This window comes from Aedes albopictus, chromosome 1 (genome assembly GCF_035046485.1).
Source record: "Aedes albopictus strain Foshan chromosome 1, AalbF5, whole genome shotgun sequence".
Lineage (NCBI taxonomy): Eukaryota > Metazoa > Arthropoda > Insecta > Diptera > Culicidae > Aedes > Aedes albopictus.
Genome location: NC_085136.1, coordinates 18499828 through 18506915, shown reverse-complemented (window position 1 = coordinate 18506915; position 7088 = coordinate 18499828). Strand labels below are relative to the sequence as shown.

At 47.1% G+C, this 7088-nt stretch overlaps 1 protein-coding gene across 10 annotated transcripts in view; it reads right to left on the bottom strand.

The window, feature by feature from the left end:
• LOC109412265 (nuclear factor of activated T-cells 5) overlaps positions 1-7088 on the bottom strand; it is a 379626-nt gene that overhangs the window by 261366 nt on the left and 111172 nt on the right. The gene's annotated exons all lie outside the window — the stretch shown is intronic.

Sequence of the window (7088 nt, the reverse complement as noted above, 5' to 3'; positions counted from 1 at the left end):
TGGAATTTCCTTCGGGAATTCCTCTGGAATTTCCTTCGGGAATTCCTCTGGAATTTCCTTCGGGAATTCCTCTGGAATTTCCTTCGGGAATTCCTCTGGAATTTCCTTCGGGAATTCCTCTGGAATTTCCTTCGGGAATTCCTCTGGAATTTCCGTCGGGAATTCCTCTGGAATTTCCGTCGGGAATTCCTCTGGAATTTCCGTCGGGAATTCCTCTGGAATTTCCGTCGGGAATTCCTCTGGAATTTCCGTCGGGAATTCCTCTGGAATTTCCGTCGGGAATTCCTCTGGAATTTCCGTCGGGAATTCCTCTGGAATTTCCGTCGGGAATTCCTCTGGAATTTCCGTCGGGAATTCCTCTGGAATTTCCGTCGGGAATTCCTCTGGAATTCCTCTGGAATTTCCGTCGGGAATTCCTCTGGAATTTCCGTCGGGAATTCCTCTGGAATTTCCGTCGGGAATTCCTCTGGAATTTCCGTCGGGAATTCCTCTGGAATTTCCGTCGGAAATTCCTCTGGAATTTCCGTCGGGAATTCCTCTGGAATTTCCGTCGGGAATTCCTCTGGAATTTCCGTCGGGAATTCCTCTGGAATTCCTCTGGAATTTCCGTCGGGAATTCCTCTGGAATTCCTCTGGAATTTCCGTCGGGAATTCCTCTGGAATTCCTCTGGAATTTCCGTCGGGAATTCCTCTGGAATTTCCGTCGGGAATTCCTCTGGAATTTCCGTCGGGAATTCCTCTGGAATTTCCGTCGGGAATTCCTCTGGAATTTCCGTCGGGAATTCCTCTGGAATTTCCGTCGGAAATTCCTCTGGAATTTCCGTCGGAAATTCCTCTGGAATTTCCGTCGGGAATTCCTCTGGAATTTCCGTCGGGAATTCCTCTGGAATTTCCGTCGGAAATTCCTCTGGAATTTCCGTCGGGAATTCCTCTGGAATTTCCGTCGGGAATTCCTCTGGAATTTCCGTCGGGAATTCCTCTGGAATTCCTCTGGAATTTCCGTCGGGAATTCCTCTGGAATTCCTCTGGAATTTCCGTCGGGAATTCCTCTGGAATTCCTCTGGAATTTCCTTCGGGAATTCCTCTGGTATTTCCTTCGGGAATTCCTCTGGAATTTCCGTCGGGAATTCCTCTGGAATTTCCGTCGGGAATTCCTCTGGAATTTCCGTCGGGAATTCCTCTGGAATTTCCGTCGGGAATTCCTCTGGAATTTCCGTCGGGAATTCCTCTGGAATTTCCGTCGGGAATTCCTCTGGAATTTCCGTCGGGAATTCCTCTGGAATTTCCGTCGGGAATTCCTCTGGAATTTCCGTCGGGAATTCCTCTGGAATTTCCGTCGGGAATTCCTCTGGAATTTCCGTCGGGAATTCCTCTGGAATTTCCGTCGGGAATTCCTCTGGAATTTCCGTCGGGAATTCCTCTGGAATTTCCGTCGGGAATTCCTCTGGAATTTCCGTCGGGAATTCCTCTGGAATTTCCGTCGGGAATTCCTCTGGAATCTCCGTCGGGAATTCCTCTGGAATTTCCGTCGGGAATTCCTCTGGAATTTCCGTCGGGAATTCCTCTGGAATTTCCGTCGGGAATTCCTCTGGAATTTCCGTCGGGAATTCCTCTGGAATTTCCGTCGGGAATTCCTCTGGAATTTCCGTCGGGAATTCCTCTGGAATTTCCGTCGGGAATTCCTCTGGAATTTCCGTCGGGAATTCCTCTGGAATTTCCGTCGGGAATTCCTCTGGAATTTCCGTCGGGAATTCCTCTGGAATTTCCGTCGGGAATTCCTCTGGAATTTCCTTCGGGAATTCCTCTGGAATTTCCTTCGGGAATTCCTCTGGAATTTCCTTCGGGAATTCCTCTGGAATTTCCTTCGGGAATTCCTCTGGTATTTCCTTCGGGAATTCCTCTGGAATTTCCTTCGGGAATTCCTCTGGAATTTCCTTCGGGAATTCCTCTGGTATTTCCTTCGGGAATTCCTCTGGAATTTCATTCGGGAATTCCTCTGGAATTTCCTTCGGGAATTCCTCTGGAATTTCCTTCGGGAATTCCTCTGGAATTTCCTTCGGGAATTCCTCTGGAATTTCCTTCGGGAATTCCTCTGGAATTTCCTTCGGGAATTCCTCTGGAATTTCCTTCGGGAATTCCTCTGGAATTCCTCTGGAATTTCCGTCGGGAATTCCTCTGGAATTTCCGTCGGGAATTCCTCTGGAATTTCCGTCGGGAATTCCTCTGGAATTCCTCTGGAATTTCCGTCGGGAATTCCTCTGGAATTCCTCTGGAATTCCTCTGGAATTTCCGTCGGGAATTCCTCTGGAATTTCCGTCGGGAATTCCTCTGGAATTTCCTTCGGGAATTCCTCTGGAATTTCCTTCGGGAATTCCTCTGGAATTTCCTTCGGGAATTCCTCTGGAATTTCCTTCGGGAATTCCTCTGGAATTTCCTTCGGGAATTCCTCTGGAATTTCCGTCGGGAATTCCTCTGGAATTTCCGTCGGGAATTCCTCTGGAATTTCCGTCGGGAATTCCTCTGGAATTTCCGTCGGGAATTCCTCTGGAATTTCCGTCGGGAATTCCTCTGGAATTTCCGTCGGGAATTCCTCTGGAATTTCCGTCGGGAATTCCTCTGGAATTTCCGTCGGGAATTCCTCTGGAATTTCCGTCGGGAATTCCTCTGGAATTTCCGTCGGGAATTCCTCTGGAATTTCCGTCGGGAATTCCTCTGGAATTTCCGTCGGGAATTCCTCTGGAATTTCCGTCGGGAATTCCTCTGGAATTTCCTTCAGGAATTCCTCTGGAATTTCCTTCGGGAATTCCTCTGGAATTTCCTTCGGGAATTCCTCTGGAATTTCCTTCGGGAATTCCTCTGGAATTTCCTTCGGGAATTCCTCTGGAATTTCCGTCGGGAATTCCTCTGGAATTTCCGTCGGGAATTCCTCTGGAATTTCCGTCGGGAGTTCCTCTGGAATTTCCGTCGGGAATTCCTCTGGAATTTCCGTCGGGAATTCCTCTGGAATTTCCGTCGGGAATTCCTCTGGAATTTCCGTCGGGAATTCCTCTGGAATTTCCGTCGGGAATTCCTCTGGAATTTCCGTCGGGAATTCCTCTGGAATTTCCGTCGGGAATTCCTCTGGAATTTCCGTCGGGAATTCCTCTGGAATTTCCGTCGGGAATTCCTCTGGAATTTCCGTCGGGAATTCCTCTGGAATTTCCGTCGGGAATTCCTCTGGAATTTCCGTCGGGAATTCCTCTGGAATTTCCGTCGGGAATTCCTCTGGAATTTCCGTCGGGAATTCCTCTGGAATTTCCGTCGGGAATTCCTCTGGAATTTCCGTCGGGAATTCCTCTGGAATTTCCGTCGGGAATTCCTCTGGAATTTCCGTCGGGAATTCCTCTGGAATTTCCGTCGGGAATTCCTCTGGAATTTCCGTCGGGAATTCCTCTGGAATTTCCGTCGGGAATTCCTCTGGAATTTCCGTCGGGAATTCCTCTGGAATTTCCGTCGGGAATTCCTCTGGAATTTCCGTCGGGAATTCCTCTGGAATTTCCGTCGGGAATTCCTCTGGAATTTCCGTCGGGAATTCCTCTGGAATTTCCGTCGGGAATTCCTCTGGAATTTCCGTCGGGAATTCCTCTGGAATTTCCGTCGGGAATTCCTCTGGAATTTCCGTCGTGAATTCCTCTGGAATTTCCGTCGTGAATTCCTCTGGAATTTCCGTCGGGAATTCCTCTGGAATTTCCGTCGGGAATTCCTCTGGAATTTCCGTCGGGAATTCCTCTGGAATTTCCGTCGGGAATTCCTCTGGAATTTCCGTCGGGAATTCCTCTGGAATTTCCGTCGGGAATTCCTCTGGAATTTCCGTCGGGAATTCCTCTGGAATTTCCTTCGGGAATTCCTCTGGAATTTCCTTCGGGAATTCCTCTGGAATTTCCTTCGGGAATTCCTCTGGAATTTCCTTCGGGAATTCCTCTGGAATTTCCTTCGGGAATTCCTCTGGAATTTCCTTCGGGAATTCCTCTGGAATTTCCTTCGGGAATTCCTCTGGAATTTCCTTCGGGAATTCCTCTGGAATTTCCTTCGGGAATTCCTCTGGAATTTCCTTCGGGAATTCCTCTGGAATTTCCTTCGGGAATTCCTCTGGAATTTCCTTCGGGAATTCCTCTGGAATTTCCTTCGAAAATTCCTCTGGAATTTCCTTCGGGAATTCCTCTGGAATTTCCTTCGGGAATTCCTCTGGAATTTCCTTCGGGAATTCCTCTGGAATTTCCTTCGGGAATTCCTCTGGAATTTCCTTCGGGAATTCCTCTGGAATTTCCTTCGGGAATTCCTCTGGAATTTCCTTCGGGAATTCCTCTGGAATTTCCTTCGGGAATTCCTCTGGAATTTCCTTCGGGAATTCCTCTGGAATTTCCTTCGGGAATTCCTCTGGAATTTCCTTCGGGAATTCCTCTGGAATTTCCGTCGGGAATTCCTCTGGAATTCCTCTGGAATTTCCGTCGGGAATTCCTCTGGAATTTCCGTCGGGAATTCCTCTGGAATTCCTCTGGAATTTCCGTCGGGAATTCCTCTGGAATTTCCGTCGGGAATTCCTCTGGAATTTCCGTCGGGAATTCCTCTGGAATTTCCGTCGGGAATTCCTCTGGAATTTTCGTCGGGAATTCCTCTGGAATTTCCGTCGGAAATCCCTCTGGAATTTCCGTCGGGAATTCCTCTGGAATTTCCATCGGGAATTCCTCTGGAATTTCCGTCGGAAATTCCTCTGGAATTTCCGTCGGGAATTCCTCTGGAATTTCCGTCGGGAATTCCTCTGGAATTTCCGTCGTGAATTCCTCTGGAATTTCCGTCGTGAATTCCTCTGGAATTTCCGTCGGGAATTCCTCTGGAATTTCCGTCAGGAATTCCTCTGGAATTTCCGTCGGGAATTCCTCTGGAATTTCCGTCGGGAATTCCTCTGGAATTTCCGTCGGGAATTCCTCTGGAATTTCCGTCGGGAATTCCTCTGGAATTTCCGTCGGGAATTCCTCTGGAATTTCCGTCGGGAATTCCTCTGGAATTTCCGTCGGGAATTCCTCTGGAATTTCCGTCGGGAATTCCTCTGGAATTTCCGTCGGGAATTCCTCTGGAATTTCCTTCGGGAATTCCTCTGGAATTTCCTTCGGGAATTCCTCTGGAATTTCCTTCGGAAATTCCTCTGGAATTTCCTTCGGGAATTCCTCTGGAATTTCCTTCGGGAATTCCTCTGGAATTTCCTTCGGAAATTCCTCTGGAATTTCCTTCGGGAATTCCTCTGGAATTTCCTTCGGAAATTCCTCTGGAATTTCCTTCGGGAATTCCTCTGGAATTTCCTTCGGGAATTCCTCTGGAATTTCCTTCGGGAATTCCTCTGGAATTTCCGTCGGGAATTCCTCTGGAATTTCCGTCGGGAATTCCTCTGGAATTTCCTTCGGGAATTCCTCTGGAATTTCTTTCGGGAATTCCTCTGGAATTTCCTTCGGGAATTCCTCTGGAATTTCCTTCGGGAATTCCTCTGGAATTTCCTTCGGAAATTCCTCTGGAATTTCCTTCGGAAATTCCTCTGGAATTTCCTTCGGAAATTCCTCTGGAATTTCCTTCGGGAATTCCTCTGGAATTTCCTTCGGGAATTCCTCTGGAATTTCCTTCGGGAATTCCTCTGGAATTTCCTTCGGGAATTCCTCTGGAATTTCCTTCGGGAATTCCTCTGGAATTTCCTTCGGGAATTCCTCTGGAATTTCCTTCGGGAATTCCTCTGGAATTTCCTTCGGGAATTCCTCTGGAATTTCCTTCGGGAATTCCTCTGGAATTTCCTTCGGGAATTCCTCTGGAATTTCCTTCGGGAATTCCTCTGGAATTTCCTTCGGGAATTCCTCTGGAATTTCCTTCGGGAATTCCTGTGGAATTTCCTTTGAGAATTCCTGTGGAATTTCCTTCGGGAATTCCTGTGGAATTTCCTTCGGGAATTCCTGTGGAATTTCCTTCGGGAATTCCTGTGGAATTTCCTTCGGGAATTCCTGTGGAATTTCCTTCGGGAATTCCTCTGGAGTTTCCTACAGGAATTCCTCTGGAATTTCCTACAGGAATTCCTCTGGAATTTCCTTCGGGAACTCCTATGGAATTTCCTACGAGAATTCCTCTTGGGTTATCTTTGGGTATTTATTTGAATATTTCTTCGGGAATTCTTCTTGAATTTCCTCTTGAATTTCCTTCGGGAATTCCTCTGGAGTTTTCTTCGGGAATTCCTCTGAGGATTCCTTCATAAACTCTTCAGGGAGTTTCTTCGGGAGTTCTCCTAGATTTTATTTTTTTTTTTTCCTTTAAAAGTTCCTTCAGGAATTCTTCAGGAAGTTTCTACGGATGTTCCTTCTTGTACTTCACTGAAAACCCCTTCAGGAATTGATCATGAAATTTCTTTAGGAATTCCTCAAGATTTCTCTGGAAGTTCCTTCAGGGGTTTTCACTGGAAGTCTCTTCAGGAATTCCTCTGGTAGTTCTTCAGTAATTCTTGAAGGAACTTCCAGAAGAATTACTAAAAGAACTTCCAGAGAAATTCCAGGAGCAGCATCCAAAGGAATTACTGAAGAGGCCTCCAGTGAAATTTTTGAAAGAAATTTCAGAGGATTTCGGGAACGAACCCCAGTGGAATTTCTGAAGGAACATCTAAAAGAATTCCTAAAGGAACTTCAGGAACATGGCCATGTGGTTTCACTTAGAAAAGTTATACTTGTAATAGTCACCGACAAGCTGGCGCTGAAAATTCTAGAAGTTTGTTAGATCGCATACTAGGGTTTGCTTCATGTAGGTGAGTGGCCACCTCCCTGAAGGCATGGCCCCTAGTCCGGAACATGGTCAAGTGGTTCCGAAAAGAAAAGTCATCCTTGTAACGATCACCAACGAGCTGGCACTGAAAATTCATGAAGTTTGGCTCAGGTCGGTTAGTAGCCTCAGGGGGCATGGCCTCTAGTCGGAAACATGGCCAAATGGTTCCACCAAAAAAGGTCAACTTTGTAATGGTCACCAAAGAGCTGGCACTGAAAATTCATGAAGTTTGATAGGTCGCACGTTAAGGTTTGGCTCAGGTC